Source organism: Peromyscus maniculatus, chromosome 6, assembly GCF_049852395.1.
Source record: "Peromyscus maniculatus bairdii isolate BWxNUB_F1_BW_parent chromosome 6, HU_Pman_BW_mat_3.1, whole genome shotgun sequence".
NCBI classification, from domain to species: Eukaryota; Metazoa; Chordata; class Mammalia; order Rodentia; family Cricetidae; genus Peromyscus; species Peromyscus maniculatus.
This window is the reverse complement of record NC_134857.1, coordinates 87,051,572-87,069,112: the sequence shown is the minus strand read 5'-3', so window position 1 is coordinate 87,069,112 and position 17,541 is coordinate 87,051,572. Positions and strand designations below refer to the sequence as shown.

The following is a 17,541-nucleotide window of genomic DNA, read 5'->3' as shown; positions in this document are numbered from 1 at the left end:
GTACATACAGGCAGTGATAAGGCAGTCACGTGTTTGGGTTTACAACCAATGAGAAGGCAGAACAAAAAGACTATGAAAAGATATACACACAGGAAGTAGCACTCTTTAGGAGAACTAGGACCACCGCAGGAGGAAGGGTGAGATTTTAGCTCTGAGCTCTGACCTCTTGGCTTTCTCTTTTACATTGGTTCTGTGTTTCTTATTTAATAAGATGGTTGGTTACATATACAGGGTATCTTTGTGGATTTCTCTGGGCCTCTTTAGCTCTTTGTTTCTTCCTTTTCTCATGTGGTCTTCATTTACATGGTCTCCTATTCCTTGTTCTCCCTCTCTTTTCTTGATCCAGCTGGGATCTCCCGCTCTCTATCCCTTGACCCTCGCCCTTCATTGCTCCCACTCATGCCCACAGTGTTTATGTAGATCTCAGCCATGTCTCAATCATTGGGTGATCCTCGTGTCTTTCCTGGGGTCCTGTTTTCCAGGTAGCCTCCCTGGTGATGTGAGTAGCAGTCCAGTCATCCTTGTTCCACATCTAGTATCCTTCTATGAGTGAGTACATACCATATTTGTCTTTCTGAGTCTGGGTTACCTCACTCAGGATGATTTTTTCTAGATCCATTCATTTGCCTGCAAACCTCATGATGTCATTGTTTTTCTCTGCTGAGTAGTATTCCATTGTATATATGTGCCATAATTTATTTATCCATTCTTCAGTTGAAGGGCATCTAGGTTGTTTCCAGGTTTTGGCTATTAAAAACAATGCTGATATGAACATAGCTGAGCAAGTGCTCTTGTTGTATGTTTGAGCATTTCTTGGGTATATGCCCAAGAGTGGTATAGCTGGATCTTGAGGGAGATTGATTCCTAATTTTCCAACAAAGTGCCATATTGATTTCCAAAGTGGTTGTACAAGCTTGCATTCCCACCAGCAGTGTTGGAGAGTTCTCCTAGTTCCACATCCTCTCCAGCATAAAGTGTCTTCAGTGTTTTTGATCTTAGCCATTCTGACAGGCGTAAGGTGGTATCTGAGAGTTGTTTTGATTTGCATTTCCCTGATGACTAGGGATGTCGAGCAATTCCTTAAATGTCTTTCAGCCATTTGAGTTTTCTCTGTTGAGAATTCTCTGTTTAGTTCTATAGCCCATTTCTTAATTGGACTGCTGGTCGTTTTGATGTCTAATTTCTTGAGTTCCTTATATATTCTGGATATCAGTCCTCTGTCAGATGTGGGGTTAGTGAAGATCTTTTCCCATTCTGTAGGCTGTCGCTTTGCCTTGTTGACCATATCCTTTGCTCTACAAAAGCTTCTCAGTTTCAAGAGGTCCCATTGATTGATTGTTTCTCTCAGTGTCTGTGCTACTGGTTTTATATTTAGGAAGTGATCTCCTATGCCAATGTGTTCAAGACTACTTCCTACTTTCTCTTCTAGCAGGTTCTGAGTAGCTAGATTGATGTTGAGGTCCTTGATCCACTTGGACTTAAGTGCAAGTACATGGTGACAGATATGGATCTATTTGCATCCTTCTATACATTGATATCCAGTTATGGCAGCACCATTTGTTGAAGATGTTTTCTTTTTTCCATTGTACACTTTTGGCTTCTTTGTCAAATATTATATGTTAAGAAATGTGTGGGTTAATGTCGGTGTCTTCAATTCGATTCCATTAGTCCACATGTTGGTTTTTATGCCAATACCAAGCTGTTTTTATTACTGTAGCTCTATAGTAGAGCTTGAAGTCAGGGATCCTGATGCCTCCAGAGGTTGTTTTATTGTACAGGATTCTTTTGGCTATCCTGGGTTTTTTGTTTTTCCATATGAAATTGAGTATTATTCTTTCCAGGTCTGTGAAGAATTGTGTTGGTATTTTGATGGGGATTGTATTGAATATGTAGATTGCTTTTGGTAAAATTGCCATTTTTACTATGTTGGTCCTGCCTATCCATGAGCATGGGAGATCTTTCCATTTTCTGACATCTTCTTCAATTTCTTTTTTCAGGGACTTAAAGTTCTTATCATATAGGTCCTTCACTTACTTGGTTAGTGTTACCCCAAGGCATTTTATGTCATTTGTGGCTATTGCAAAGGGTGAGGTATCTCTGATTTCCTTCTCAGCTTCTTTGTCCATTGTATATAGAAGGGCTACTGATTTTTTTGAGTTGCTCTTCTATCCTGCTATGTTTCTGAAGGTGTTTATAAGCTTTATCAGTTCCTGGGTGGAATCTTTGGGGTCACTCAAGTATACTATCATGTCATCTGCAAATAGGGAAAGCTTGACTTCTTCCTTTCCAATTTGTATCCCCTTAATCTCCTTATGTTGTCTTATTGCTCTGGCTAGAACTTCAAGTACTATATTGAATAAGTGTGGGGAGAGTGGACAGCCTTGCATCATTCCTGATTTTAGTGGAATTGCTTTGAGTTTCTCTCCATTTAATTTGATGTTGACTGTTGGCTTGCTGTAAATTGCCTTTATTATGTTTAGGTATGTTCCCTGTATTCCTGATCTCTCCAATACTTTTATTATGAAGGGGTGTTAGATTTTGTCAAATGACTTTTTTGTATCTAGTGAGATGATCATGTGTTTTTTTTTCTTTGAATTTGTTTATATGGTGTATTACATTGACGGACTTTCGTATGTTGAACCACCCTTGCATCTCTGAGATGAAGCCTACTTGATCATGGTAGAAAATTGTTTTGATGTGTTCTTGGAGTCTGTTTGCCAGTATTTTATTGAGTATTTTTGCATCAATTTTCATGAGGGAGATTGGTCTGTAGTTCTCTTTCTTTGTTGTATCCTTGTTTGGTTTAGGAATCAGGGTAATTGTAGCCTCATAGAAGGAGTTTGGTAATGTTCCTTCTGGTTCTATTATGTGGAACAATTTAGAGAGTATTGGTATTAACTCTTTTTGAAGATCTGATAGAATTCTGCACTGAAACCATCTGGTCCTGGGCTTTTTTTGGTTGGGAGACTTTTAATGACTCTTTCTATTTGCTTAGGTGTTATTGGACAATTTAAATAGTTTATCTGGTCTTAATTTATTATAGGTATGTGGTACATATCCAGAAAATTGTCCATTTCTTTTAGGTTTTCCAGTTTTGTGGAGTAGAGGTTTTTGAAATATGACCTGATAATTCTCTAGTTTTTTCAATGTCTGTTGTTATGTCCCCCTTTTCATTTCTGATTTTGTTGATTTGGATTCTCTCCCTCTATCTTTTGGTTAGTTTGGATAAGGGCTTGTCTGTCTTGTTGATTTTCTCAAAGAACCAATTCTTTGTTTCATTAATTTTTGTATTGTTCCCTTAGTTTCTAATTTATTAATTTTACCTCTCTCTTTGATAATTTTCTGGCATCTATTCTTCCTGGGAAACTTTGTTTCTTTTTGTTCAAGAGCTTTCAGGTGTGCTGTTAAGTCACTAGTGTGACATTTCTCCAACTTGTTTATGTGGGCATTTAGTGTTATGAATTTTCCTCTTAGCATTGCTTTTGTAGTGTCCCATAAGTTTGGGTATGTGGTGTCTTCATTTTCATTGATCTCTAGGAAGTCTTTAATTTCTTTCTTTATTTCTTCCTTAACCCATTGGTGATTCAGTTGGGCATTATTCAGTTTCCATGAGATTGTAGGTTTTCTGTAGTTTTTGTTGTTGTTGAAATCTAACTTTAAACCATGGTGGTCTGATAGAACACAGGAGGTTATTCCAGTTGTTTTTTATCTGTTGAGATTTGCTTTGTGGCCAAGTATGTGGTTGATTTTAGAGAAAGTTCCATCGTGTGCTGAGAAGAAGTTATATTCATGAAGAAAGTAGAGTATTGTGTAGAGGAAAAGACAAAAAATGGGAAGAACCCTATAAACAACTAGAGGAAAGGGCAAACAAGTTAGAAGAAAACAATAAAGTCCTGGAAGAAAACAATAAAGTCTTGGAAGAAAACAATAAAGTATTGAAAGAAAGTCATGAAAAAGCAATGAAACAAATAAAGGAAACAATCCAAGACCTGAAAAGGGAAATAGAAAAAAAAGAAGAAGACACAAACAGAGAGAAATGCTGAAAATAGAAAATCTGAGTAAAAGATCGGGAACTTCAGATGTAAGTATAACCAACAGAATGCAAGAGATGGAAGAGAGGATCTCTGGCATTGAAGATACAGTAGAAGAAATAGATTCATCAAAGAAAACACTAAAGCCAACAAAGTCATGAACTAAAATGTCCAAGAAATTTGGGACACCATGAAAAGACCAAACCTACAAATAATAGGGATAGAAGAAGTTGAAGAATACCAACTCAAAGGCATAGAAAATATATTCAACAAAATCATAGAAGAAAACTTTCCCAACCTAAAGAAGGAAATGCCTATGAAGATACAAGAAGCCTATAGAACCCCAAACAGACTAGACCCTCCAAAAGAGCCCCCTTGCCACATAATAATTAAACAACTAAACGTACAGAATAAAGAAAGAATATTAAGAGCAGCAAAGGAAAAAGGCCAAGTGACCTATAAAGGCAAACCCATCAGAATAACACCCGACTTCTCAATGGAGACTTTGAAAACCAGAAGGACCTGGACAGATGTAATGCAGACACTAAGAGACCATGGATGTCAGCCCAGACTAATATACCCAGCAAAACTTTCAATCATCATAGACAGAATGAACAAGACATTCTAAGACAAAGCCAGATTTAAACAATACTTATCCACAAACCCAGCCCTACAGAAAGCACTAGAAGGAAAATTCCAACTGAAGGAAGTCAGATACACACTCAAAAACACAGGCAATAGACAAAGCCACAGCAGTAAACCTCAAAGAAGAGAAGTACACACACACTACCACCAAAAATAACGGATGAACAATTAATTAATTATGTTCATTAATATCCCTTAATATTAATGGACTTAATTCACCTATAAAAAGACATAGGCTTACAGAATGGATACGAAAGCAGGACCCATCTTTCTGCTGCATACAAGAAACAAACCTCAAATTCAAAGATAGACACTACCTAAGAATAAAAGGCTGGGAAAAGACTTTCCAATCAAATGGTCTTAAGAAGCAAGCTGGTCTAGCCATCCTGATATCAAGCAAAATAGACTTCAAACTAAAATCAATCAAAAGAGTTCAAGAAGGGCATTAAATACTCATCACAGGAAACATCCACCAAGATGAAGTTTCAATTCTCAACATTTATGCCCCAAACACAAGGGCACCCACATATGTAAAAGAAACATTACCAAAGCTTAAACCACATATAAAACCCCACACATTAATAGTGGGAGATCTCAACACCCCACTTTCACCACTGGACAGATCTCCCAAATCGAAACTTAACAGAGAAATAAAGGACTTAACTGATGTCATGACCCAAATGGACCTAATAGATATCTACAGAACGTTCCATCCTAACATTCCCCCCTTTTTATCTAACTAAAAAATAAGGTTTTAACTTTAACATAGTAACATATATAACAAAACCCAGTTATTATATAAGGATTGCAGTAACAATATCCAATCCATTTGCAGTTGGCAAAATTAGAGAAAATACCTAATTATCTATCTTATCTTAGTGAAACTAATGTTTTGTATCTAATTTACTTCTCGTTATAACTAAAGAAAAGTATAATTATCACTATTTAGTCTTCAGCTCCATCAAAGACCCCAGAAGGATGAAATATTTCCTAATAACAGGGATATCTCGCTGCCTGGGCAGCCACCCAAAGTTCCTCTGTAACATGGAGGCATCCAACTCTGGCTTATAGGCCTAATACACCTGACAGACTTTCCAATGAAGCAGAGAATTTTGAAGGACTGTCCTATCTTGTCTTGGTAAAGTTTGGCTGTCACCTTTCTTGCATCCTGGTTGTCCAGTTTGTACAGTAACTGCCAGCAATTGAGGCAAGGGCATTTTTGCCCATATGGCTAGCTTTTGTCATAAAGAAAATAAACTCCACAAAGAAAACAAACCACCCATCATCCTCTTTGAAGTATTTGGTGCTGCCAGGAGCAGACGGACCTGTCTCACTGTCAAGAAAATTCTAAGTTCTTAAATCATTTTAAATGCCATATTCTCTAGGTCTTTGAAGTGTTTGAAGATTGCCTATCTATCTGAAATATATCTCTGTATGATCTTGAAAACCTTACTAATATGACTATAAGTTTTTTATTATAGATGACTATTAATCTGTATTTCTTAATTATATATTACATTTTTAAAGGAGATGCATAAACATTATACCATAAACAAGAGTAGAAATATACATACAGAATAACAAAATTAACTTTAAATTTGTATGAATAGATCAAATCCATACCAACATAAAATATTAAAGATTAATAGTTGTTTTTTGCATTGTAGTAGATTCAATATTCTACCCTTTTATCATATCACTTCTATATCCCCTTTTCTTTTTACAATGAGATCCCTGAATCTATTCTCCTCTTTTCACCTTTTTTTACCATTACCAATAACAAGTTGTAACCAACTCCCTAAACAATGATAAATATTCATAATTTATTTTGGGGAATGTGGGCATAGTTCTCTAGACTACTTCCTGCTGATTGTGGGTACTGGTAATCTTTGGGAGACCCTGAGAAAATTTAGGATTATGGTCAAGTCCTGACTGGAGTACTCTGTGAGGCTGGATCATCTTAGCCAGCAGCCTTGAAGCTGTTCCAGATGTGGAACTCACAGGAAATTGCAACAGCGATGTTCTGAAATGTTGAATCATCTAGGCCATCTATTCCCATCAGAAATTTTCCGGGGGAGTTTTCCTAGATCAAGCCTGTTTTTTCCTAGCCCAGAATGAATCCAGAGCCTTTCATTTCCTGTGGAAATAAGAGAAGAATGTTTTTCCCAAAGTAACATATCTTTTGACTTAAATTTTGAGGTCAAGGTATTTTTAAATTATATAAATTGGTTTAATCTAGCAGCTATCATAATCAAATGTCTCTCAGCTGTTATCATTTATTCATTAGCCATCAAAAATTTAAAGACAACACAATAGCATACAGTATCCAGACTCTCTGTGTATTTTCCATTTTACATGGCTTATTGTATTTTTTATTATTCTATTCCTTTTTTAAGGACTTTCTCTACCCTTTTTCTTTTTCTCTCACAAGCCTACATATATTTTTTAAACATACTGTGACCTGTGTAGAGGCTCTTTACTCTGTCCTTACTATGCATTTGTAACCTTTTCTGTCTGCATGAGCAAAAAAAAATCACTATGTAATCATGGCATGGTGGTGCTGGCTCCTCCCCCTTGGTAACCTGAAAGTCTAGTCTCATGGCAGAGGCATGTTTACTGCCAGCTCTGAGAGCCATGTTTATGCTCAAAGTCTGAGAAGTTTCTAATTCCATGCTGTCATGGAGGAGCTTGCCACTGGCTGCTCATAAACACCATATTAAGTGTTTGGTAGTGACTTTTTAAAGGAGTCACCCATTTTTGCCACTATTCCTGAGCCAGGAAGCCATCTCTTAAAGGAACCATGCCTCTGCTCATTGCCAGCAAACAGAGCCCACCAGAGAAAAGGCAGCTACCAAGAAGTTGTGCTTGACTCTGTTTGGAATATATGTGTTTGAAATCATTTTTTAAGCTTTCTCAGGTTTTATGTGTAATTTGAGTGTCATATGTAATTGCACATTTCCTGTCCTGACTGCCTATTCCCAAATAACCAACTCAGAGGCTAAATATGAATTATAAATGATTGGTTGATAGCCCAGCCTTGTTACTAGCTAACTCATACAATTAAATTAACCCATATTCCTATTTATGCTTTCCCATATGGTGGTACATTTACTAGCACAGCACATTCACCTACTGCTCCCTCTGTGTCTCGGTGGTGACTCCTCACTCTGACCTTTTCTTTCCCATCATCCTTACTTAGGTTACCCTGCCTATACTTCCTGCCTCTCTACTAGCCAAATAGCATTTTATTAAACTAATCAGAGTGACAGATCTTTATAGTGTACAAGAGTATTATTCCACAGCACTACTCTCATAGTATGTAGAGATAATGCCAATGCCCCTTGCTGGGATCCCCAGTGGAAGGTGGTAAAATTGTAACTTCATAAATAAGTTGAAGTAAAATTGAAAGAATATGTTGCTGCCAAAACCAGAAGACTAACAGACATTCAAAAAAGCAGTATGTGTAAAAGCTAACATTAATTCCAGTCAGAATTTTCAGTCTATCCTTTAGAATTTAACTAAAGTTGATGGATTTTAGACTTTGTGAATATGCATTTGTTCCCTGATTCTACTTTCAGTGTAAAGATATATGTTCAAATTGACTGTGTTTGCAGGAAAAATTCTGACACAAAGATACCATCCATAGAATGTGAGGAATAAGAAAGTTTTTAAAAGACTCTGTACAGGTCTTGAAGACATAGAACATAGGAAATAGCTAAGCTGCTTAAATTACCCATGAGATCAGTCATGGACCCAACAGAAATATGTCAATGTGGTGCACCTGGAAAAGGCATTCTGTGCCCCCAGCTCCATGTATGTAATCTGAGAAAGCACTTGGGTCCAGCCCTTCTCAGCAGTGGTCAGAAATAAGACTTGCCAGCTGCACAGGAACTCCTAGAGACCCATAACTGCATTTCCAATCTTATCACCAAGTAGAGACTGAAATGGCTCTAAGTTTTGTCATCAGTCTTCCTAAGCAGTGGTCTAAAATTAGTTCCAATACTGGTATAGAAACTCAGAAGTAAATATGACTCCCCGAGTCTTCTGGGCAGGTCTTTTCACTTTGGTGATGAAAATGGCTCTTGTTACAGCCCTGCAACTCAGTTTCTTCCCCTCAAAAGTAGAGCTGGCAGAACTGTCAGCCTAAAAGTCTACCCCATGACCTAGCAAGAGTCTTCCAGGAATCCAAAGGAAGACAGATTCTCTCTCTGTCTCTCTGTCTCTCTGTCTCTGTCTCTCTCACACAGACACAGACACTCACACACAGACACAGACACAGACACAGACACACACACACACACACACACACACACACACACACAGCAACAGGTCCATTGTTTGTAGTTACTGAAGTGGATCCCCATCCCAGAACAAGTGCCAGAGACCCTGGTAATAAACTGTGTTGGTCACACTTTTCATCACTGTGACTAAATACCAAAATATTATAAAGGAGGAAGTTTTGACTTTTACTTATGGGTATGAAAACAGGATCCATCCTTCTGCTACATACAAGAAACATGTCAACATCAAAGAAAGACATTACCTCAGAATAAAGAGTTGGAAAAAGATTTTCCAATAAAAAAAATCTAAGAAACAAGGTGTTGTAGCTACCCTAATATATAACAAAATAGACATCTATCCAAAATTAATCAAAAGATATGGAGAAGGACATTTTGTATTCATTACAGGACAAACCCACCAAGATGATGTCTCAATTCTGAATATCCGTCCCCACAAAATAAGGGCATCCACATTTGTAAAAGAAACATTACTAAACATTAAATCACATATCAAAACCCACACATTAATAGTGGGAGACTTCAACACTATACTCTGACCAATAGACAGGTCATCTAGACAGAGACTAAACAAAGAGAGAACTAACAGGCTTTATGACTCAAATGGAACTAACATATCTCCAGAACATTTTACCCAAACACCAAAGAATATACTTTCTTCTCTGCACATCACAGAATATTCTCAAAAATTAACTACATTCTCAGTCACAAAGCAAGTCTTAACAAATACAAAAACAATGGAATAACCCCTTATATCACCATGAATTAAAGTTGGAGTTCAACAACAAAGACTACAGAAATCCTACAAACTCATGGAAACTGAAAAACTCTCAACTGAATTACCACTGGGTCAGGGAAGAAATAAAGGAATTAAAGACTTCCTAGAATTCATTGAAAACGAATACACAACATACTTATACAGTGAAAGCAATACTCAAGAGGAAAATTCATAGAACTAAGTGCCTGCATAAAGTATTTGGAGAAATCTTAAATAGTGACTAAAGAGCACACCTAAAAGCTCTAGGACAAAAAGAAGTGAACACACCCAAGAGGAGTAGATGGCAGGAAATAAATTCAGGGCTGAAATCAATAAAATAGAAACAAAGATCCCCCACCCCTCACCAAGCCGACCATCCCCTGCAGCATCAGTGGCCACTGGAACCATGCACCTACTCTGCACTGATTGGGAACTCATCTCTGGGCAGACCATTTCTTTAGCCACTAGGCCCTGGGGTTACATTTGGTGCCACTTTTGCCGCTAGCCAGTGCAGCCCCAGAGACTGGGCAGCAGATCCTTCCCCCACACCCCATTGCCAAACCAACCATCCCTGTAACATCAGTGACCACAGGAGCCATATGCTCACTCTACACTGATTGGGAACAGGAACAGGTAAGTCCCTGATCTCTGGACTGCCAGACCAGATCTCTAGCCCCTAGGCCCCTGGGGCATATTCTGTGCCCCTCCCCACAGCCATTGGAGCCCCAGGGACCTGGCAGCTGCCTCTTCCCCTGGCCCCTCACCAAACTAACCATCCCTTGTGGAACCAGTGACCACTGGAACCATATGCCCACCCTACAACAGTTGGGAATAGGTGAGGCCCTGATCTCTGGACTGGGCAGACCAGTTCTCTAACCCCTAGGCCCCTGGGGCACATTTCATGCCCCTTTCCCCCACCACTCAGTGCATGCCCAGATACTGGGCAGCAGATTCTTCCCCCACCCCCCTGGACAAACCAACCATCCTCTGTGACTCCAGTGACCACCGAGGCCATATGCCCACCTGCTGGGGACGGCATATAAGATGATTGGAGGTGAGGGACATGAGATTGTGGACCATCAACCCTCTGTGTGTTCCTCTCCAGATCTTCTGCTTAGCATGCCTCTAGAGGGCCAAGGCAGAAATGCCTACGTGTCTTAAAGTCATGCTTTATGGCATGCACATGTCATGTTCTCCTCCATAGAATTACTTCTTGTAATGCTGGTCTTTTTCTTCTATCTAATTTTCATGTTCTATGTTCCTAGATAAATGGTGATTTCTGTGATACAGGAAAGGAGTGAAGTAAATTAAACAGGAAATTATACAGAGATGATCACCCAGGCTGGGGTTAAGGCAGTTATGGTGGTCATGGAAAAGAACCTGCAGCCTGGGGAAGCTTTTCAAGCTTGGATAAACTGTACCAAATGTGTGGTCAACTATAGCAATGTGGTATGATGTGTATCAACACACTGGACTAAAATTGGCCATGATGATTAATTCAGTTTCTGAGGATATTCCAAGGGCATTGTGCAAAACTTGAGACCCTAAGGGGTATTGGCTGAAGATTGTGGATGGAATAACATATAGATGGGATGACAAACTAAAAGTGTAGGAACCTAGAATAGGAGGAAAATAGTGGCCTCCACCAAGAAAAGGGAGATGGCAACTTTAATCCAGATATCTTGATTCCTCCTGAAGGAGTGTGGAGACAATGGGCAATGGTTGGAGTGATTACTGCCAGTTTCATTGGGTTCCTAGATTAAAAAGAGCTGCCAGGAAATGTGAGGCTCTTTCATGGAAGCTCTGAAAATTGGATCAGGTCTTCCTTGGAATTGTTGGGATAAGAAAGACAGAAATCACTGACTGGCAGGGGCAGAGTTCTTGTCTGAGGTCATTGTGGCCCACCAGCCATGGGGCTTGGTGTTTGCAGAGGGCTGAGGAGGAACTTAGGTGCCTGCAGGGGTCTTGAGGTCGGAGTAGGCTGTGTGAGAAGGAAATGACTGTCTGGTACATTAACCGCTGTTCTTATTTTTACCTTTTTTTCGAAATTGCATGTTGCTAGCCTCTGGGTCAAGTGCTCAGAAGATTGTATAGTCATTAATAGTAAAAACAGATTATGCTTGCTTTGGTGATAAGTCTGGGATAGCTTCTGTGATGATGAAGAATATATTGGTGATTTTCTAAAAATAACCTTTGGAATCATGAGAACACTCAGTATGGGTGATTTCCCTTTTTCTTTCTGTTTCCCCTTGCTTATGATAATAAAAGACTGAGGGTACAAAAGCAAAAGCAGACGCTAAAGAAGCTGTAACAAAGAAGCTACTTAGCAACTGCAGAAGCCTGAAGTGACCTGTCAGCTTTCACGAGCACTGTCTCTGAGTCCTTACTATACCTTCCAGGAATCCCATCCTTTGGACCCCTGAAACTGCTGGGGCTGGTCCCCGGCACCTACCCTGCACCAACTGGGAACAGGTAAGGCCCCGATCTCTGGACTGGGCAGGCCATATCTCTAGCTCTTAGGCCCTAGGGACACATTTCATGCCCCCTCCAATCAGTGCAGCCCCAGAGATTGGCCAGCAGCTTCTTCCCCAGCCCTCCTCACCAAACCAACCATCTCCTGTGGCACCAGTGACCACACAAACCAAAAGCCCACCCTGCACCGATTGGAAACAGATATCTGGATTGGGCATACCAGTTTCCTAGCCCCTAGGATCAAGGGCACACTGTGCCCCCTATCCCCGGCCAGTGCAGTCCCAGAGACTGGGCAGCAGATTCTCCCCCCACTCCTATTGCCAAACCAACCACCCATGTGACACCAATGGCCACTGGAGCCATATGCCCACCCTGCACCCATTGGGAACAAGTAAGCTCCAGATGTCTGGACCGGGCAGACCAGATTTCTAGCCCCTAGGCCCCGGGGACACACTCTGTGCCCCTCCTTCCCCAACCAGTGCAGCCCTAGAGACCAGGCAGCAGCTTCTTCCCCTGCCCCCTTCACCAAACCAACTATCCCCTGTGGCACCAGTGACCACTGGAACCATAGGCCCACCCTGAACCAATTGGGAAAAGGTAAGGCCCCATCTCTGGACTGGGCAGACCAGTTTTCTAGCCTCTGGACATTTTGTGTTATAACTTTGTTGGCTTTAATATTTTCTTTGACTGACAAATTTATTTCCTGTATTGTATCTTCAATGCCATTCTCTCCCATCTCTTGCATTCTGCTGGTTATGCTTGCATCTGTAGCTCCTGTTTGCTTACTCAGATATTCTATTTCCAGCATTCCCTCAGTTTGTGTCTTTTTTATTGTCTCGATTTCAGTTTTCAAATCTTGAACTGTTTCCTTCACCTGTTTATTTGCTTTTTCTTGGATTTCTTGGCTTTCTTTGAGGAATTTATTGATTTCTTCCATTTTTTTTGTCTTTTCCTTGATTTCTTTAAGGGAATTTTTCATTTTCTCTTTGAAGGCCTCTATAATATTCTTAAATTCATTTTTTTCTTGGTTTGGTTTGCTCTGTTTTTTTTAATTTTATAATTAATTTAATTTTATGTATCAGCCATGGATTCCCCTGTCCTCCCTCATCCCACCCCCATCTTCGCCCTCCCCAATCCACCCCCCATTCCCACCTCCTCCAAGGCAGGACTCCCCTGGGAATTCATCTCAGTATGGTAGATTCAGTTGAGGCAGGTCCAGTCCCCTCCTCCCTTCACCTAGGCTGAGCAAAGTGTCCCAGTATAGGCCCTAGGTTCCAAAAATCCAGATCATGCACTAAGGACAGGTCCTAGTCCTACTGCCTGGGGGCCTCCTAAAATAGTTCAAGCTAATCAACTGTCTCACTTATCCAGATGGCCTGATCCAGTTCCATGGGGGTTCCTCAGCTATTGGTTCATAGTTCATGTGTTTCTACTAGTTTGGCTATTTGTCTCTGTGCTTTTTTCCAATCGTGGTCTCAATATCTCTTGCTCATATAATCCCTCCTCTCTCTCACCGATTGGACTCCTGGAGCTCCACCTGGGGCTTGGCCATGGATCTCTGCATCTGCTTCCATCAGTCACTGGATGAGAGTTCTATCACATCAGTTAGGGTGTTCAGCTAGCTGATCACCAGAGTAGGTCAATTTGGACTTTCTCTTGACCATTTCCAGTAGTCTATTGTGGAGGTATCTTTGTGGATTTCTGGGGACCTCTCTAGTACTTTGCTTCTTCCTATTCCCATAGGGTCTTCATTTATCATGGTCTCTCTTTCCTTGTTCTCCCTCTCTGTTCTTGATCCAGCTGGGATCTCCTGCTGCCCTCAGCTCTCTTTCCCCTGACCCTTGCCCTTCATTACCCCCCTCACGTCCATTTGTTTGCTCATGTAGATCTCATCCATTTTTCTGTCATTGGACGATCCCTGTGTCTTTCTTAGGGTCCTCTTTACTAGGTAGCCTCCCTGGCATTGTGAGTAGCCATCTAGTCATCCTTTGCTTTACATCTAGTATCTACCTATGAGTGAGTACATACCATGTTTGTCTTTCTGAGTCTGGGTTACCTCACTCAGGATGATTTTTTTCTAGATCCATCCATTTGCCTGCAAACCTCATGATGTCATTGTTTTTCTCTGCTGAATAGTATTCCGTTGTGTATATGTACCACATTTTATTTATTCATTTTTCAGTTGAAGGTTGTTTCAAGGTTCTGGCTATTACAAACAATGTTGCTACTGGGAGCTCTGGGTCAGATCTCTTAAAGTCATTTTTAAGATCAATTTCTTCTGCATTGGGATGTTCATCTCTTGCTGATGTAGAACCACTAGTTTCTGGTGGTGCCATATTGGTCTTTACGTTGCTGACTGTATTTTTGCACTGGCATCTGCCCATCTCTATCTCTACTTGGTGCAAGCAATGTCTGTGTCTGAGGGAGCCTCTCTTGGTCCAACTGACACTCTTGGTCCTCTTAGTCCATCTGAACTGTCAGGCTATGTCTCATGGAGATACTGTGGTCTTGGAGGGCGGTGGTTTTGGAGGGTGGGATAGGGGATGGTGATAGTCTGGCCTGCCCATAGGAGAACAGCCTGCTGGCCTGAGACTAGGTCTATAATGGGTGGTGGTGTGGGGGCATAGGGTTGTGCTCCTGGACCCAAATCCTGGAGGCTGGGATGATTAGGTAGGAGAACAAAGACTCACCTCTTAGTCCAATCAGCACTGATGGGCTCTGTCTCAGGGAGAAGCTGTGGTCTCGGAGCGTGGGTGGGTAGGTGGGTTTGGGGGTGGGTAGGGGATGATGGTAGTCCATCCTGCCTGCAGGAGACCTGCCTGCTGGCTGAGACTAGGTCTGAAATGGGTGGTGGTGTGGGAGTGTGGGGTTGTGCTCCCTGCTCAAAGCCTAGAGGCTGGGGTGTTCAGCAAGAAGAACAAAGATTTACCTCTTAGTCCAATTGGCACTAGTGGGCTCTGTCTCAGGGTGAGATTTCTTCATGGGAGGAATTAGTTAAAAGATAGAGTTTTTTCCCACATTAAAAAAATGGGAAACACTGCTGTGGGATGTTTTGTATGGCAAATGTGTTGCTGTGATTGGTTAGTAAATAAAACACTGATTGGCCAGTAGTCAGGCAGGAGGAAGTATAGGTGGGACAAGGAGGCGAAGAATTCTGGGAAGTGGAAGGCTGAGTCAGAGACACTGCCAGCTGCCGCCATGACAAGCAGCATGTGAAGATGCCAGTAAGCCATGAGCCACATGGCAAGGTATAGATTTATATAAATGGATTAATTTAAGATATAAGAACAGTTAGTAAGAAGCCTGCCACGGCCATACAGTTTGTAAGCAATATAAGTCTCTGTGTTTACTTGGTTGGGTCTGAGCAGCTGTGGGACTGGCAGGCGAGAGAGATTTGTCCTGAATATGGACCAGGTAGGAAAATTCTAGCTACAAAACACCAGAAGTGAGTGTATGAAGGAGGTGAAGAAATGTTCCAGGCTGGGTTCCTGTTCTCTGACACTATTTGCAATACTGTAGACATAGGAACACAGAGGCATCATTCCTCTCACAAGCAAATATGTTACATTTCAAATTAGTGGGAATTACCAGTAAATATAATGTTTTTTTCTTTGCAGCTATCAGTTATTACCTCGTCAAGAGAAGACAGGTCCATTGCACTTTTAATCTTCTTTAAAGTGGAGATCTCACTACCAGAGAAAAACTGTTTTTAGCTTTTCTGCAATGGAAAGGTAGAGGTATGAACTTGGTTTTAGAAATTAATTCTTTTTGTTTGGTGTGTATATGAAGTGTGTGTGGGCCCCAAACCTTTATTTGTTTGATTTTCAAATGAAGCCGACTTCTGAAACAAAATAGGCTGTGCTGTATTCCTTTAAACTATGTACACCAATATTAAAAACAGACTTGGAAAAAATGTGAAACACAATTATGATGGAGAGTTAGGTCTATGTGTGATTACACATTACATGATACATAGTTTGAAAATGGAACAATTAGATGAGAGGATAATTAAATTAGATGGAATTTATGTAATGCAATTATTATCTGTTTGATCATTTTTGTCTTATCATGAAAAAGTTGGTTAATATGAGTGCCAAGATAAAAGTTTTAGAAAAACTAATTATAGCAGATCACAGATATTCAGACCCAGAAAGAGGAAGTTAAATGAGAACCAATCTCAGAATTGCATTATAAGGTTATAGAGGAACAGCCTAAGGTTTTCAAACAGACAACTTTAATTTATCCAGTAACCTTACAGGAACTGCCAAGTAATAGATAGCTCCAAGGCTGTGTATGAGTTGAGTGGATTCTTGTGTGAATGTTAGATTTGAGGAGATCCAAGGAAGTGATAATCTCATATGGCATACAGTCACCTTTTGTGGAGCAAAACTCTTGGTCAATTTGTAATAGAATTATCTCTCAAGAATGGAAAGACTTGGTTACAGCAGTCTGGGAGGCTGGTCTTCAATTACAATGGAGGACCTGATGGAAAGATGAGGCTAAGCAACTAACAATGGGCTAGAGTTATGGAAATTTCCCAAGACCAACTTCTTGGAGAGGGAGATTATACTAATATAGAAAGGCAGTCTTCATATGAGGACCACAGCCTGGATTTATGCCATGCAGCAGCCTTGAATGCTTAAGACAGAATTAAAGAAGTAGGAAAGAAAACTTAGTCATTTACTAAAGTTTTACAGGGCCCAAAAGAAACCTTCACTGATTTCTTAAAAAGATTGACTTCAGCAGTAAATAAAATGATGCCAAGTTCAGAAGCTAGACAAATAATTATTGAGTCTCTGGCTTTTGTAAATGCTAATGCACAATGCAAAAGGGTAATTAGGCTATCAAAGGCAAGATCAGCACCTGTTGAGGAATGGATGCAAGATACAATCACTATTGAATTTCATAATCATGATGATGCTTGGGTAGGAGAGGTGTTTCCAGAGGTTTTTGAAGAAAAACCAAAATGTCAAGTATTTCATTTGCAGTAAATAAGGTGACCTTAAAAAGGGACTGTAAGTAGGGCATGTCTATAAACAATATTTTTCTAAGAATAATCCCAGGGCTAGAGAGATGGCTCAGAGGTTAAAAGCACCGACTGCTCTTCCAGAGGTCCTGAGTTCAATTCCCAGCACCCACATGGTGGCTCACAACCATCTGTAATGAGATCTGGCACCCTCTTCTGTGTACATAATAAATAAATAAATCTTTAAAAAAAAGAATAATCCCCAAAGAACATCCTTTCTTTTCTGGAGTATGCAGAAGGTGTGGCAAAGGAAGACATTGGACTAATAAATGGAGATCAACAAAGTACAGTCAAGGTAACTATTTGCCATTA

General features: G+C 40.3%; 1 long non-coding RNA gene across 1 annotated transcript in view; it reads left to right on the top strand.

The window, feature by feature from the left end:
- LOC143273951 (uncharacterized) overlaps nt 1-17,541 on the top strand; it is a 55,232-nt gene that overhangs the window by 14,091 nt on the left and 23,600 nt on the right. Inside the window, exons 2-3 of the long non-coding RNA XR_013052294.1 lie at nt 12,000-12,203; nt 15,821-15,940. This is a non-coding gene — a long non-coding RNA (uncharacterized LOC143273951). The remainder of the gene's footprint in view (nt 1-11,999; nt 12,204-15,820; nt 15,941-17,541) is intronic.